At 42.1% G+C, this 16671-nt stretch overlaps 1 long non-coding RNA gene across 1 annotated transcript in view; it reads left to right on the top strand.

Annotated features, from left to right (window-relative positions):
- The window catches only part of LOC310892234, a 285659-nt gene that overhangs the window by 250796 nt on the left and 18192 nt on the right, over positions 1–16671 (top strand). Inside the window, exons 10-12 of the long non-coding RNA XR_014577978.1 lie at positions 1449–1565; positions 2298–2485; positions 12262–12450. This is a non-coding gene — a long non-coding RNA (uncharacterized lncRNA). The remainder of the gene's footprint in view (positions 1–1448; positions 1566–2297; positions 2486–12261; positions 12451–16671) is intronic.

The following is a 16671-nucleotide window of genomic DNA, read 5'->3' as shown; positions in this document are numbered from 1 at the left end:
ACTTCTGCTTGCTACATTTACTCTGGAGGTGAGTGTTTCTGGATTGGGTGGAATTTAACCATACCTGCATGTGCATAGCAATCAAATGTTTAATGGAAATGGTTATCATATGAAATTGTGAGCTTTATAAGAAGAGGTAGCAAGTCCTGGATGGGCAAGATGGGGGCCATCCATGGCAGTAATAATACCTCAGTTGAGACAAATCAGGGATAGCTCAATTCAAAATTAGTCCTAGAGATAAGAAATGCAAATAATTAACTGCAAGTTTTCATTGGCAGTGATATATGGAAACCAAAACTAAGGAAGTGTAAGCTGACCAGTTCACCTAAGGTTTTAGGATTCTTTACAGGCATTTAAAGGGTTGGACGTGAGACAAGTGGGCATGCCATGGGGATGGAGGAGTAACAAAGTGTTGTTAGATTGGCTTAGGGAAGTAGGAATAAGATGAAATTTGTATTGTGTAGGGATGTAGAAGATTCACATAACAGTTTAAGGGTGTAAAAGAAATGAGATGAAATTAACCATGTGGAAAATCTAGGGGGTAAGAAGATTTTCCATCAAACCTTGCAGGGTATGGTTTTCCAAAGAAATGATAGTAGAATCAGTCAGACCATTCTTTTTGAACTGGGTAAGTCACTGGGGAAGGTGCTTTAAACCCCTGTAGCATCTGTCATGCAGAGCTGGAAGAAAAGAGAAAGAGGCTTTGATTGGTTTCTGCTGTGTATATTTTCTAGTTTAATTTCTGACCTTTGAGTCTCCTGTGTGTGATTTTTTTTAACACATATGGTATGCAGTTATATGTAATGCTAGGGGTGACAAATGAAGCACATAAAAGCCTAGAAAGTTTTAAAATGATGGTTTATCTTGCAATGGTAACTGTTACAAAATGTATCAAAGGCCTGTTGACAAATTGGAAAGGGTTCAGATAAGAGCCCACTGGAATGATGCAAAATTTGGAAATCTGCCGCAGAATGAAAGACTTAGGAAACTCAATCTGTTTAGAGAAGATTAAGTATCATAACCATAGGCCTTGCTTACCTACTTAAGATTTCTGCAGTTCTAGCAGAGAAAGCAATGACAAGACCCTGTAGTTGCAAGCTGTACAATCTACACGAAAGAAAGGTGATGAGGAAAAAGGTAAAGCATTTTTAATGAAGACGATTTTCCTTCAGAATGAAATAACTAGAGACATAGTAGCTTTCCCATATATCAGATGTTCAGTTCCAGACTGGGCTGCTGTCTTGAAGAGAGATTCCAGCCTAAACATGGGTGCTTTGCTTAATACAGAAAATTTTAATTGAAGTTCAATGATGTGTGCTAGGAAATCAGGCAAAATCATAATCTTTCTTTCTGGTCTTGACATATGAGTTTGTCTTATACAGTGTATGTGGCTTCTCAGGAATAGTATGCAAAGCTATAAAAATGGGATGTTTTCCATTTTCTTGCAGAACTTGTTGACTGTTTTGTTCTCAGAGGTGAGTCTTCTATTACAGTGAGACTGCACACAGAAATGTGCTCTTCCCTAGAGTGACATTTCTAGCACAACACCACTTCCTGAATCTGAAGTAAGTATTTTTCTCACTAGAAGTCTATTTAATTTGTGTGCAAGGATGGACATTGTCTTTACTGGAACTGGAGGCCTGTACTTGCAGGACTCCCAATAACATATCTTAAAACAGAAATGGCACTACAGTTATGGCCTCGGCTTTAAAGACTTTTGTACTGGGGATAGAGCAGTAACACAGCACAAAGATACCATATCTAGCAGGTATTGTGCCTCAGGCACAAGGGAGGTAGTTTTTATGAAATAGTCTGCAGCATCTCTGACTGCAGAAGGTTAGGAAGGACAGACGGTAAGAAAATGGGGCTTGTTGCATGGAAGCAAGCACAAGTACACCAGTGTTCCTGCCAAGGTGTGTAAAGCTGGACAAGTGGAGTCAGAGGTGAGTTAGGGTGCTGGGATGGAAGGATTTGGAATTTATGGAAGTGGTTGAGGGGTGACATGATGCTGAAATGTATTTCCTATGAAGAAATAGGAGGCTAAGTGAATGGGTGGGGAAAAGTAGGAGGCCGTAGAAGAGTGTTATTAACGGAGTCATGTTTCTCTACATAGAGCTTGTCACTGAATTTGAAACACTTATCCATCATTCCTCTCCATCCTCAGTCCTGTAGCCTTCAGGGGTCTCCACTGCCTCCGCAGGTGTTTCTAGAAGCAGCTCATGTGCTGTACATCCAGAGGAGAGATGCGTTCTGCCACTTGATCCCCCTGGTATTAAGGATCTGTTTTTCCTCTCTAGGTCTATCATCTAAAGGTTCTTCCCTTTCTGAGTGTTTAGCTTTCTTCTCCCAGTCGTATCATGATGTTGATGTTGACCTACACTGGAAGAGTGAATTTGGAAGAAGAAATACAGCAGCAGAGAGAAAGTGAGAAGTCTGGACAGGTGACTGTCAACAGGAGAAGTATAAGATCATTGGTGAATGGAAGGCAAGTGCTTTCAAAATTAAGGTTGTGCCAGTGGAAAATGAGATGAATGTGATATATAGTCCTTGCTAGCCCTCCTCAAGTGCTAATTTCTCAGGCTAAGACAAAATGGAAATGACCTTCCTCTGGTTTAGATATCTGTTTTGTGTTGGATTAAAAGGTTGCAATAATCTCAATTTTCATACTGGTGGCTTGAGGTGCTACAAGGGCTGATGGGAGTTGTAGTTTGGGGCATTGTTTTTTTCCTGCCTCACATGTTCTGTGATATTTATCCTATTAACTCCAAATACTAGCAGTTGGTGTTGTTTGTGGGCTGAAGTCTGGGTGTTTTATCTCTGATGGATAAGTCTTGAACCCATTTAAACAAACTACTTACGCATAATAGACCCAAGGTATTAAGGGTATGTACAGTGATGTTGAAGGACAGGGAGCTTCTATCATCCTGCATTTTTGCATTTAAAGCAGAATCCCTATTTTTCCTAATAGGGAGCTGTACTGCCTGCCACATATCCTTTTTTTGGAAGGTTTTTTTAGCCCCCTGGCTGTAAGTTAACTCACAAGGATGTGATCTCTTATCCCAAGGCCATTTCTTCTTTTCTTCCAAGCTCTGTCTGCTGTAGGGTGATACAAAATGCCTGGCAGAAGCAGTTGAGCCAAAAGAGATGGTACAATTCACTCCACCCTTTAGGAAAGAAATGAAAGACAAATAGTAGGGGTCCAGAAGAGGAGGGTGAAGGCTCTTTTTTCCTAGCACAGAAGGATTGGGGTGTAGAAATATGCTGCCAGGGTGAAAGCTGCTGCTTCTGGGTGATAAGCCACCTAGTCAGAATCAGCTGGGAAGGGTGTCCTGGAGAACAAAGGCCTTTCTGGTTGGCATGCTTGGAGGCAGGGTGATGAAACAGCTGGCAGAGCTAATAACAAGCCTGCTTTGAATCACTGGGGTCTCCATTTCCAACCAGAACTGGCAGAGCTGTAGGAAGTATAGGCTAGTGAGGCTTACAGGTGCTTCTGTAGGGAAAACAGGGCTGGGGAGAGGCTGGGTAGGACCTGAAGGAGCACAGAGCTGGGGAAAGGAAATTTGGACTGAGTACAGCTGGGTGTACGTATGGGAAGGTGAGTGGGGCTGGAGGGGGAGTAAGCGGTAAGATGGGGTAAAACTTGCTGCAAATGCAGTTGATGTCAGTATTAAAAAAAAAAAGTTCCCTTGGCTGGGACTGGTATCCTCAATAAGATTTGGAGTCTTGTTCCCTGCTGCCATAGTTACTCATCAGTACCACCTCCACACAACACTTTGCTTGGCTCATAGAGCTCCTTTCCCTGCTGGTGAGGAGGGAAGAGAGGATCTCAGTGTCTCCTTGCCCTTGTACTGCTGTCACCTTCCCTAGTAGATCTAGCTCAAGTACAAAAATCAGACAGATGTTGCAATGGTAAATAGCACCCAGATATTTACCCATAGGACCTGTAAAGCTGCAGGAGAACCTTTATTGGAAAGGAACAAGTATTTCAAAACTACACTTTACAATGTGGGGAGCAAGGTGGGAGAACGTTGACATACTGAAGGATGAAGAGACAAGTTCTGCAGAGCCTTGAAGGAAGGGGTAAATGTTGTTTCACTTCTCAGCCACTGCCTGTTGCAGTTGCTGGCTAAGAAGTGTAGCCAGTGACAGACTGCTGCAGAGATGATGTGGGATGGGATCATGAGAGCATCTTGTGTCGCAGCACCTCATCCGTGGAGGTTCACACTTCTTAAGGTGCCTGCCCCAAAATTACTACCATTGGACCAAATTCTAAACACTTTATTTGTTCAAAATTTTCAGCATCCTGGAATGATGTTTTGCCTGAGTAACAACTGCAGGATTTTGCCCATCCATCAACTAAAGCAGTTCTACAGAGATTACATCATTTAGAGTGCTCAGCCCTGGCTTGCGTACATCCCTGCTAGGGCTGTGATTTTAGCCACTCTTGCAGGAGGGTCATATCAGAGGCTGATAAGCTTGTGGAAGGGAGGACTCCATGGGAAAACAAGAAGCTGCAGAGAAAGGTGGTGGTTTTTCCCCTACTTCCAGTGGGCAAGTAATCTGAGGCAGTCAGAAAAATAGCAACTTAAACATAAATTTGAATGTATTTAGGTGCTTTTGACAAGAGCTTTTACTTACAGGATTAGAATAGTTTTCTGAGTACAGTTGAGTTGGAAGGAATCTGCAGTGCTTTTCTTAGCTGAATGGATGTGTAACTTAAGTCCCTGAGTCAGCTGGAGAATTACCAAAGGAAGTGAGACAAGGACTTTGATAGCTCTGTATCCTGCCTTGAACAGAGGGCAACACAGACTTTCAGCAGAAATTGCAAAGTGCAGGAACATGGAATAATCTACTGAAGAGGCAGATGCTGCTTAACTGGTGAAAGAGAATGTCATATCTTCTCTAACCTCAACAGAGGTGCTTTTACTCGTGACATTCACTCCCTCTTGTAACTTGCATAGTTCTTGGCTTTGTCTGCCTCAGCAGTGAGTTCCAGAGATAATACATTGAGAGATGTTGCTTTGTATCACACAAACACGTTTTTAACTACAAACCGATGAGTGGCAGGGAGTTGGTGGAAAATGAAGGTTGTGATGCACTAACTAGTTTGCTACAAGATAATTCTCAGTGATTAGCCTCAGAAAAGGTGAGGGGTGGCTAATTATTCTTTTAGCTCTAGTGGTTAAGGGCTTAGGGCAGAAGGTTCGGTCTCTGGCAGCCAGGCAAAGGCTACTGCTGCATGTTGCAGCTGCAGCCTACAACAGTTGCACTTGTCAGTGCAAGCGAGAAGATTGGAAGCTCTCTACTCTACATGCTCTGCCAGGAGAGCTGGCAACTGGGGAGGCCTGCTGAAGAAGAAACTTTCATATTACTCTGATTTACTGCAAACTACCAGGATGCAACAGTAAACTCTTCCACACTCTTCACATTACTCTTATTTATACTTAACATCCAATACTTTGGCTGTCATTCTTTAATCAAGATTTCTTTTAAACCTGTCTGAGTTGCTCGGGGAAAACCCTGGGTAAATATTGTTATTAGTTAAGTAATAAGACACAACAGGGTGTGAAATATTGCCCCATAACTCATGCCTACTCTATAGCAGTACGTTGAGTGGCACAAGGCCAAATGGCTTTGTGTGTTATTTTTTTAGTTAAATCAAATTAAAAAGACACCAGCAAAGTGTCTGTGGCTGTTAAAACATGGCCATGGTGGTAGGGGGAGGAAGGGGGGAGTCATTTAATAAGGTGTGCTGTCAATTGCTCACTTCTTAATTTAGTGAATGGTGAGAAGTACTAAGTGGAGAGCCCTGGAGATAGGTGTCCTTCACTTATCTAAAGGACAGATTGGACAGAAGCAGCAGCAGCAACAGCTCTGCAATTGCTGTGTGGCAGCAGGCTTGTGAGTCCCACCTCTGGTGGGCTAAAAGGGTCCATTTGCAAAATCCTGTTCAAACTTTGGTCACTCAGTGTGAGCTGCCATTAACTGTGGCCTAATAGGATGCTTTCAGGCCTACAAGATGGCTTGGGGGCATCTGTCAAATTGGAAGAATGATTGAGGCTACAATCTGTGAAAAACACCAGACAGGTTTTCACTGATGACTTGAGGTCCCAGCTAACTCCCTGGGACCAAATGCAGCCTCTGTACAAGTCAGATGGTGCTGTCTCGTTTGTGCTCAGATGGCAGGGAAAAGGGATTCTTAATGAAGACGCGCAGAGGCCTGTGTTAACTGCTTTCTAACTTGTTAAGTGTTAAGCATTGCATCCACAGCTCTTTTCCAGTTCAGCTTTATATGCCACAGCATGCAGTCTCCGCTGCACAGGATGGGTGCTCTGCCTGGGATTGGCAGTGCTACATTCTGGCTGTGGAGATGAACTGGCCTCCTCTGAGCTCTCACTTCTGTTTTAGTTGAGAACGACCTTTTCCTGAGGAAATGGAGTCCTGATCTCTGCCTGTACTTAATACCCCATTTGGTACGGGCAGGGGTCTGCGTCTTTCCAGGAAGGGGCAGCTGCTCACTAAATCATGTGTGGGCATTTCAGGACTCCTCTGACTTCCCTTCAGGACTGCAAGGAAAATGTTAAATTTTGCTACAATCTTTTTTTGTTTGCTTTATACAGACAGCTGCTGTCATGTCCCTTACCCAAGGCCCATTAGCTACCCAGCAGCTTCTGATTCAGAGTCAGGCTAGCAATGTGGAAAACCATATAAAGAGATGCTCATTAATCCTTATTTGGTTCTTCCCATAGGCATTTTCCTTACATGCCCAGCATTTCTCGCATGCTGGACTCCCTATGCAACAGGAGGCTTTCATTTGCTTTAGTCTAAGAGCCAAGCAGTTTATTTGTGGAGCTTTCTGCACTTATTCTCTGCAGGGGAAAAAAAAAAATCTAGCCTAGGAAGACTAGAGAAAGGAGTATCCTTTACTTTTGCTTTCCCCATAGAAAATATTGCCTCTCTGGACAAAATAGCATGAAGGCTGACAAAGTGCTTTCTCAATGTGTTTTGAGCCCAGGACAATTCCCAGAGTAACATCACATCCTTTGCGTGTGCTTGCGTGTATGTTGGCTTGCAGTTAGCACAGAGATATATCAATATTCCTGATGACAATAAATACAGCTATTAGGATGAGTCGAGGGCTTATCTTAATTGGGTAACAGATGAGCAGGCGTATGTTGCTGTTGAATCCATCAGCATTAACTGGGCAGAGGTAAGTTTGATCAATACTGACACTTGAGTGCATGGGTAGCCACTGGAAAATATTAATTTACAATCATGACCGGCACCTCTCATTAACCAGAAATGTGTTAACCCTAATTGGTTCAACGGGGTTCTGCTGCACTATATGGTGCTGCTCAGTCTTTCCTCTCGTGCCTGAGCCAGAGTTTTCTGTTGATGGGAACTCGATGGTATCAAAGCTTGTGCTTTGGGTGGCCAGGCTGGCAGCTGTACTGCAGCATCCATCAGGCCAGGAAGGTGTGCAATGCACATCCGCATGGGTATGCTGCCCATATGGCTGTGTAGACATGGGGAGCTGCGTACGTGTCTGTTCATACCTTATGGCCGACTTGAACGGGAGTTAGGCTGAGTAGGGACGACACTGATTTATACCATCTGTGAGTCTGCGCCACAGATCTGTAAGCATTCATATGCCTTTGTGTGTGTGCATGCTTAGGTGCTTGCATGCAGATATGGACTGAGCACACTTGTGGTAGCACTAGGTTGCCCTCAGATCTGTCAGGCAATGTACACAATATAGCTTTTAAGGGGAAAAGTAAATATATGTGTATGGAATACGTATTTATGAGGGTGCGTGAAAAATGCTTCTTGTGCTTTAATGCCAGCAATGGCAATTTGTTTTCTCTACCACAACAAAATCCTCACAGCAATCCATTGAAAGCAGTCATCTTTGGTATGTGCCATAAATATGCATAGTGTATATACAAACACGAGCTGTGAGAGTTGAAATCATCTTGTAATTAAGGCCCAGGCCTGGCAGTGAGGGAAGCTGAATTTGCTGTTAGACCTTCTGCATCTGAGGAGATAATAGAACGCTACCCATGTCCACTGAGGATACAATGGGAAGTAATGGGCTTAAATTGCAGCAAGAAGATGTAGACTAAACATTAGGAAAAACTTTCTAGCCATAGGAATAACTAAGTACTAGAATAGATTGCCTACGAAGGGCATAGAATTTCAGCTTTTGAAGGTTTCTTCACAAACGAAGTTGGATAAATATCCATAGGGACTAGCTAGAGCTAAGAAAAGGGTTGTGGTTTTTGAAATGAATGTTTTCCTGCTATGTTTCCTCATGACTTCAGGAACACAGGTCTGTTTCACCCATACATGGTTGGGTGTCAGGGCTGCCTATGATTACAGTAGTCGTGTTTGTTACAAACCCTGTTAGCTATAAACTCAACTGGCCTTAATCTGTCCTCTGGTTTAATAATCAAACTTTAATAATGACCTTAGTAAAATGATAACTGGTAGTCTGTCTTTGATGTTCTGAGAGTTGCTATGAAAGACGCTGAGCAGGAAGAAACTTTCCTGGTCAAATGATTTTCAAGATCAAGAAAGCTTGTTTCCTCTTAAGCTTTCTAAAAGTTGTGGCTTCTCAGCTGCATATGTCTTTTTTTCTTTTAGTAGTGAAGGTATTACAAAGTTTTTAATAAAAAAAAAAAATTCGATCCATATATATCAACAGATGAAAATATTAAATTCTTGCCCTGCTACCTGGACCATGCTCTAGATGTCTTGCCTCTCATGCTTCTGTTGATTACCAAGTCCCAGAGTTTTTTGATAATGTTGACCCTCCCATCAGCCCAGCAATTTTTGACACTCAGATGTCTATACCATAATTGATTTCCAAAGTAATTTGCTTTAAAAGGGGGGGAAAATATATTACTTCTACATGATTCCATAGAAAAGTTATTTTTTCCTTTGTGCATACCAAAACCTTTATGCCCTCATCTGAAGCTAAAAAGTAGATTTTGCCTTCCTATACCATCAAAAAGGACAGGCTGGATCTTATGGGCACTATGAGGGGGTGCCTAATACCCAATGAATCTGAAGGAGAGGAACAACTGGGGGAAAAAAAAACACATTCCAGTAGCTGATCATTTGTGTATGAATAATTCCAGTTGAGCTGTCTGAAAGATTTATGATTTGGCAAAAAAGATTAAATGAAAAGGAACTGTTGGCTTGTTTGAATGCTTCCACAGCAAATGAGTATGGCATATGGAGACTGGGAAACAAGGTCAGACTCCTTTATATCTAACTCTTGCTGAACTGTAGCCTGGATGCCTGGTATTTATATTTGTACTAATGCTATTTCTTGAAGCATCTTTCACAGAAGCTCAATGGGGAAATTTCTGACAGTCTTGTCAGATTTTTCTTATATATACAGGAGTGAACTGATTGGTTTTAGTATTACTTGTGGTTGGAAAGAGTTTTTGGTCTCAGCTGGGAATATGTGATGAAAGAGGCCAGCAGGACCTGAGTACCAAATAGCATGGTGGCCAAGGGTTTTACCAAGTAAGCTGGAAGATACATGAAAGCCCCTGTCTTCCTCTGTTCCCAACAACTATGGCTTTTCTCAGTTTTTTTTTTGCTACGTGAAGCTCTTTCTTAGTGTTGCCTGAGGGATCTATTCTACTTTGTATTAGCTGTCCCCATAATCATCGAGTGAGGAGAAAAGTTGGTTGTGTAGGCCTGCTGGAGTGCTCACCTGGGATGTGGGAGATGGGAAATGCAAGAACAAGGACCTCCCCCGTCTAGCCAAATGCCTACCTATTTGTTATGCTTGAATCATTCTTTCTTGTTTTTGAAAAATAACTTTGACAGATCTTGTTTTTTCTCCCCCAGTGGGCAATGACTCATTGCTGACTGACTCAGAAGCTAAGCAGGCTCACGTATGCCTAGTGGGGGATTTATACTAAGGTGTCTGGCCTGTCTGGCTCTTGCAGCTCTAGAAGTGCGGAGCTCCACAGCATATGTAAAAGCCGTAATGCTTGCTGAGAGCATCTGCTTGGCTTCACTCTACCAGCACTCCACTGACCACATCTAGATGCCCTTTGTGGTCCAAAGAGGTTTTAGTAGACAGCGTACATGAGTACAACAATTGGAGATGTGGCTTGAGTGTGGTGATGTGGATCACTTGTTGCTTTGTGGCACACATGCTCACAAAATTGGATCCACCTAGGGAAATGGAGGACAGGAACCATCCACACTTCCAGGGGTGCTGAAGAGGCTGGGAGTGATGAATTCTTTCTGGTGTGTTGATGGGGGGCTGCTCTCATAATACCCCATGGATGATCTAAGACAAGCTAGGCAGACAGAATATGACCACAGAGGTGTTGGCAGAAAGCACTAAAGGAAGAATAGTTATGCAGACAAAATGGCTTTGTCCTGAGCCTGTCCTGACTCCAGCTGTATTATACACAGTGTGGAGTGAAAAATTTTTGGCAATACAAGAAAATAATTTGGGGATAGCATTTCCTGGCCATCTCTAGTCTGATGCCCTCTTTTTTAGAGCAACACTTAATTCAGAGACAATTAAAGCAGACAGGGCATTGGTATTGGGGATAGTGAGTAAGAAAGAGATAAAATCTCATGCAAACAGGTGTTGGCAGTCACTGGAATTGTACTTCCTTTTCCAAGGGCTTAATCTGGCATTGTGTCTTACAGACTTTGAGATTTAATACCAGTTTGACTTGATCTGCGACAAAAGATTTATGGCCTGGCTGAAACTGCCCAGGAATAGTACTTCTCTCACTGTACCAGCACTGAATCTGCAAAACAGAAACCTCCTTTAAGCTGGGAATATTCAAACGGTGGATATCACTCAAGCCAGGCAGCATAACTATCTCTAGAGTAGAGGTATAGTATGCAAGGGGAAGCCCTGTCTCTATACAGGAGATCCAGTAAATGTCTCCTTGAAGAAGGTCCAGTGAGAGGAGTTCCAGGTTCTCAGAACCAGGTCAAAGCATTTTGAGGGTGTTGAAATATTCTCACATTGAAGGGTCATGGGATAGCAGACCTCAGGTGGCAGGGGACTTACCTTTCTGGATCTTCTGGTAAATCAACTGATCACCTGAAATGGGTCATACTTTTTGGTAGAAATACAAGATCTGCTCCTCTGTTTGCCAAACAATGAACTGAAAGCTCTTCTCCAGTGAACCCTAGTCCTTTTTTTTCCCTAATATTCACCCTGATTCCTTACCACATATGCTTAGAACTTCAACTTAATTGTGGTCCTCCCTATAACTGGCATGTCTATAATTTTAAAATGCTTTTAGTTGTGCTAGAGCCACAAATTTAAGAGCGATTTCTTGATTAGCCCAGAAGTCCCTGTACAAATCAACCTTCCCAAAATCATCAGAGATCCTTCCTCTGTGGTTTCCAATTTTCTGTTCAAAACAAAAACTGCCTTAATGTGTGGTGGTGAGAATCTGATGTGATGGACCTCTTGTCTCTGCTCCGGACTCAAGATGTTCCAGTGAAACTGTAGTTAGAAGTAGACCTTTGACCATTCCTCTGAGCTGAGGAATCAAGTATTCCCTCTAAACATGATAGTGGAAGAAATGGAATCTGGGTTCTTGTTTTCTTATTAGTTATAATAGCTGCAGGTTACTACTTTGTAGTACCTGCCAGGGCAGGTAAAGGACAGTAAAGCAGTTCTTCAAATCATGGCAGTGTTTAGAGGTTGTCTGGCTTGGAATTTCTGAGTTTCTGTACTCTAAATCTACCTGAGCTGACGGCTCCATTTCTGTTTACAATGTGGCTTAACTGAGTGGAATTTTATTTCCTGGCTGCACAATAAAAAGCACAAAGGTTACCACATCTTTTAAGTCCTGGGAAGAAGAAAGAGAAGAATGGGGCGGGGGGGGGGAGAGAGAAAGGAACTCCAGTGCACACAGGTCATTTCCAGGGTGACAGAGAATAGGGAAAGGATCATAGAGGTCTTCAAAGCAATTTTTTGCCTCTTCATCATTACTGATATTTCCAGAGCGCACAAACAACTGCAACTATCCCAACCTTGTTGCTTCCCTTTTTTTTTTCCTATTGGCTTACCACTTTTCATCTGCTTCTTGGATAATTTTTTTCACTTTTTTTTGGCTTGGATTGCCAGAGAACCTGTGGATGCTGTACAAGGTGACAGTTCCTCAGCAGTGAAGCAGAAGAGTCAAGTAGGATGAAAAGCAACAAAAAAAAAAAGGAGGGAAGAGCCCTCCTGACTTGTAATTTCACTTTATTTTGCAGGATTGCAAGGGTAATAAAAACAGGAGAAAAATGACGACAAACTGCTCCACTTCTAATGACATAAGGAGGTTTGAATCTGACATTGATGGGATGCTTTGAGAAGCCACCATCAATTCTCTCAATTCAACCTTCCTTTTTGCCTTCCCTCTGGACTCAGAACACAGGACTGAAGAGAAGATGTAACAACAGGTAAGCTGTTTGCCCAAGATTGGAGTAGCAAATTCTTCATTTCCATCTGTAGTCCTGGAATACTGCCTGACAAGCACAAGAAAAAACGAGTTAATGTTCCTGTTTCACTAATTAGCATAAGGACTCAAGATTTCTGAGGTTATGTACTCCACATGACTTCCAGCGAGTCCGTAAACCTGTTGGAGAGCTTCCATGATTTCCAAAGTTAAGTGAAGCACAGTCTACATTGAAGTTGCCATCAATGTAATTACATCAATTTTCTAAATGTAGAAAGGGCTTTGCTGTCCTTCCAGGAATTAATCTTGCATAGATCTTCCTTGAGAGAAAACATGAAACAAACGTGGAGTTTACAGACATAGGTGGCTTGGTTCTTTCTATTCTGAGAGAAACATTTGAAGATTTTACAGAAACTAGAAAAATACTTTTGTTACTTTTACGAGACTTATACAAATGTTATCTAAATGACACATAATTTTCCTACAGAAGCACTTTCCTCTGACAAGTGATCTAGTCATGCTGAATTTCAGGAAGAAAAAGATGTTTATTGAGAAACTTAGACATAATTAAAAATTGAAATGTGAATGGGAATTCACTGTTCTGCCTTGAACATTCTGACTCACCACCTGTGTAGGTTCTCTGTGTTACCTACAGTGTACAGAAGATCTTGCTTATCACTTTTTCAGAGGTTATAAGGGAGGATTGAGTATTATGAAGTATTAGAATCTGTTCATGCTATTTATGAATTTCAGCTTCCCTTCTCCCCCAGGACTTACCTTACAAATGAGAGGTGTGGCCAAATCTTGGACCTGTTGGTGTGTGTGGGGGGTAATCTGCTGTCATAGTAGATGAGTTGTCCTTCTCCTTTACTCTCTTCTTACACTTCAGATTACTCCACCTCTATAGAGGATGCCTAGATTGACAGGCAAGAGTAGGCTTTGGTTAAGTGATTGCGTGTTTTGGTAATCATCTGACCTCCAAATCACAAAGTATTTGCATCCACACAGTGCGAAAAAGGGGACAGTAAAATGTTTCCACTGTCATTCTTGTGTAGATAGGTGAGCAGCATTGGCATGAAACAGTCTTCAATATTCTTGATAAGAATTGGAATTAAGGACCAAAAGGGTGTTGTGGAAGATTTTTTTCAACAATTTTAGCAAATGGTGCTGATTGTAAAAATACCATAGTAAACTATTAAATACTGTTCCTGGAAATCCTTTTCATGCACCTCTTGTTTCCCCCCTTGCAGCTCACTATCACCTCATCTTCAGTGAAGAGTCTGCAAAGGTGGAATTTCTCCAAAAGCAAATATTCTCAGTTACATTTGAGTTGTTTGATGTTCCCTTCCTCGTTTTCTCAACTGCAGTAGAAGTAACTGAACATCATACCACTAAAATCACTGACTGTGATAGCTTCAGCTGGAGTTTTCCAGATGTGCCTGAGTAGACTGCTTTTGATGGTCATTCATAACTGTCAACTTAAATAACAATATCAAAATATTCTTGAGTGCTTTCTTTGTTGTGGAAACCAAAGAATATATGTTAGGCATTCCTCCAGAAGGGAGAGCCAAGGTGAGTCCTGCTTTCCTTAGCTGATCTTTGTCTCTCTTGAAACTGCCAAGCCTGAGCTCAGTGATACCTCAGTGAACTACCTTACTGTACACAGTCAAGGTGCTGTCATTTGTTTATATCATCTAAATGACCTTCACAATGATTCTGTGCTTTTTGTTTTTTTGTTTGTTTGTATTTTTGTTTTTTTAAGGAAAGGCTTTATTTTCTTTTGAAGACATAATTTAGTGGCAACTTGTACCCATCTCATGCAACAGTGACACTGCTGCTTTGCTCCACTTGTGCAGGTGATATCTGATTTCTTTCAACCTTATGTGGATTTTTTTGGCTAACAAACCAATGAGATTTGGACACTATTAGTTGCATCTCAATTTCTGTCATGACAATACTAATTTGTTGCTCTACTCGTGGTAACACTACCACTACACCTCGTGTTTCTGTTACCACTTACGTTTCTCACCCCTGTTTTCTCCAAGTTTGGTAAATGATGCAGAAGGATAAAGCCTCTTTTTAGAGGAGGTGGATAATCTAGTTCCTGGATGGCTAGCGTCTATCTGATCTTTGCTCACTTCCTCTGTGGCAACTTTCAAATTAGAGTGGCTAAGTGCAGTCTTCCTATCTCTCTGATCTCAGCATGCAGGATGGTGTTGAAGATGATCCTCTGCAATTTCGTTTATCTCTTCCTAGAGCAAACTGTATCCCAGGCACTACTTTTCACAATGCCAATCAATCAGTAGTGTTGACACTATGATGTCACCTTTTTGATAGCTACTTCACAAAGATAACAAAAGGGTGGTAACCAATTAATTTTGCTATTAGCAATACCACAGTGTTGGTCCAACCGGGAGCATGCCTACAGTTTGGCAGTAATTATATAATTGAAATGGTGAAGCCTATGGAGGTTACTGTAGTGTTGCATTATAAGTAGTTGCATATGTACAGCCCTGTAGAAGGGCACTGACAAATTTGAGGCATTAATCTGGTCACAAACTATCTTCAGAAGATTAAGCAAGAAGAGTAGGCAGCACAGCTGACGTATCTCCCCCTTACAGGAGATAGGAGAGCAGCTCTTCTGCCCATATAGCACTTGCCTTTAATGTGACAGAGAAGCATGAAGTGATCTGTGCTGTGTCGCCATATAGCAAGCAGGTAACTTTCTCACAAGCCTCTCATAAAGATAGCAGGGAAATGAAAGAGGTTGCAAGCAATGCAGTTTTTCTGGCCACTGTAAGAGCCCTGTGTGCAGAGTCACCTCACACGTACTCTGAGAACAGCCAAGCGTGGCCGCTCAGGCTGGGTGTTCTAAATCATTCTAACCTTTCGCAATGTTTTAAGTTTGCTACTTAAAAAAAAAAAAAATCTATTTCATTTCTACTTCTGAATTTGTTTTTACACTCTGGTGCACTCTTTGCAGAAGCAGGGAGTGCACACACATGCACACGCTATAGGGACAGGGTATTTTTTCTCTAGAATAATATGAAAGTATTCAGTATATAGTAAAGTAGAAAGTATAGGGTTTTTAGTATATGAAGTATATAAGTATATAGTTTTTATAGTATATAAAGTATATAATTTTTCTGGAACAGGGACCCAAGAATGCTAGACATCTCCCTTTGCTGTTTGCTTCCCATCCCTTTCTGTACAATAAGGAATGTCCCTTAACTTGCAGTTAATCCTCATGATTCCAGTGCTAGGTGAAGGTAATTCCGCGTATTTGTTCTTGTCTTGGGATGACCAAATCAGGTTATCTGTCTGTAAATGCTCTCCTGAGCCCTACCTGCGTTAAGTGCTGTATATCCAACAGCTGAGATGAAACGTTTCATACTGTCATGTGCACATACATCTCCTTTGCATTCTTCAGGAGATTTGTGGGTGCAGTTGCCATGGGCCTAGTTGCATGTCAGAGTATGGACTGGGATAGGTGCTTATCCCTGCCTAGCATCCCCCCAGGCTCACCCAGGCAGGTTTTCTGAAATGATGCCAAAGCCAGTTTGTCTTCATCAGCCCTGGCAGGTAAATCATATTCACAGTAGTTCAGCTGTACTCATGGCTGGCAACAGGGTTTATTTTTCATAGTACGGTGAAGGCAGGAGGCTTCCTGCTTGCCTGTAAATTGAATGGTGTAACTGTTTCATCTGATGAGACAAGCAAATAGATGCACTGATCTGGGGCACGTGCTAGATGGAGCTGCTGTACATGCTGAGGGTAACCTGTGTGATGCCGCTGTCTGTAAAATCTCTGCCTGGAAAGCTAGTGACTCCAAGCCCATCACTTACAGAGACTTGCCATGTATTTTGCTTCTTGTGTGACGTTTTTGGGGTTTTCCTTTTAAAATGAAGTGAATAATTTTCCCCTACTTGTGGAGAAAGTGTTTCTTCTGGTTTTGTATAGAGGTTTTGGAGGCTTTGCTGGTTGATCTGAGGATAAGGACAGGTGAGTCCTCCCTACTGTGTTCACTTTGTGACTCATTGAGCAGTCCTGTGAGGCCATGCACAGAGTGGCTCAGCTCAGAGTTGTGGTCACAGTCATTCCACAACCACACGGCATCAGCTTTCACCTCAGTGGCTTCACCCCTGCCCTGAAAAGTGGTTTGTGTTTTGTGGGGCACATGCCTATTAGGTAGTGCTGAGTAAAGGTCCATATTCTCCTCACTTTA

Source organism: Anser anser (genome assembly GCF_964211835.1).
Source record: "Anser anser genome assembly, chromosome: 1".
NCBI classification, from domain to species: Eukaryota; Metazoa; Chordata; class Aves; order Anseriformes; family Anatidae; genus Anser; species Anser anser.
Note: the sequence above shows the minus strand (reverse complement) of the source record. Positions and strands in the feature narration are given on the sequence as shown.